The sequence below is a fragment of the Corvus brachyrhynchos genome, unplaced genomic scaffold, assembly GCF_000691975.1.
Source record: "Corvus brachyrhynchos isolate BGI_N302 unplaced genomic scaffold, ASM69197v1 scaffold1103, whole genome shotgun sequence".
In the NCBI taxonomy this organism is placed as follows: Eukaryota; Metazoa; Chordata; class Aves; order Passeriformes; family Corvidae; genus Corvus; species Corvus brachyrhynchos.
In genome coordinates this window covers 350,420-351,051 of record NW_008236980.1, presented here as the reverse complement: position 1 = coordinate 351,051, position 632 = coordinate 350,420, and positions in this window count along the sequence as shown.

The following is a 632-nucleotide window of genomic DNA, read 5'->3' as shown; positions in this document are numbered from 1 at the left end:
CGGCGCGGGCCCGCCGGTGGGCCGCACCCAGCCGCGGAGGGTTGAAGTCGGGCTCATTGAAGGGGGGACCCAGGTAGTTCAGCTGGAAGGGAAGGGGGGTGCCAGCGGGGTCAGGTCTTCACGTCCACCCTGTCCCTACACATCCCCCCCATCCCAGCTCTCCCTTCGCTTACCACGTCCCCCTTCCCACCGTACCCCCACTGTCCCCAGGCCGGACATGCCCAGCACACCCCAGGCAGTGCCACCGTCACCGCTTGGCACCCAACGTGCCGGCACCGCCGGGGGCACGGCAGGGGCGGGACGGTGAGCCTCCGGGTGAGTCGGCGACGCCGGCGGGGAGGGAGAGGCGGATGCCCGCGCCCATGACGGAATCATGGGCCGAGGGGAGGGTGCCCGGGAGCCGCCCTGCGCCCCGGGGGCGATGAGGCATTTCCGTGACCTCCGGCGTGGGAGCAGCTGGGCACGGGGTGGATATCCCGGGGGGTAGATGAGGACTCACGTAGGTGCCGGCGAGGGTGCGGAGCTGGTGCTCCAGGTAGCGGGTCAGGTCGTAGGTCTGCTGGATGGACTGGCCGGCGCCCAGCTCCTCGGAGCAGTTCAGCGCCGGCAGCGCCGGCAGGTTGCAAAGCGCG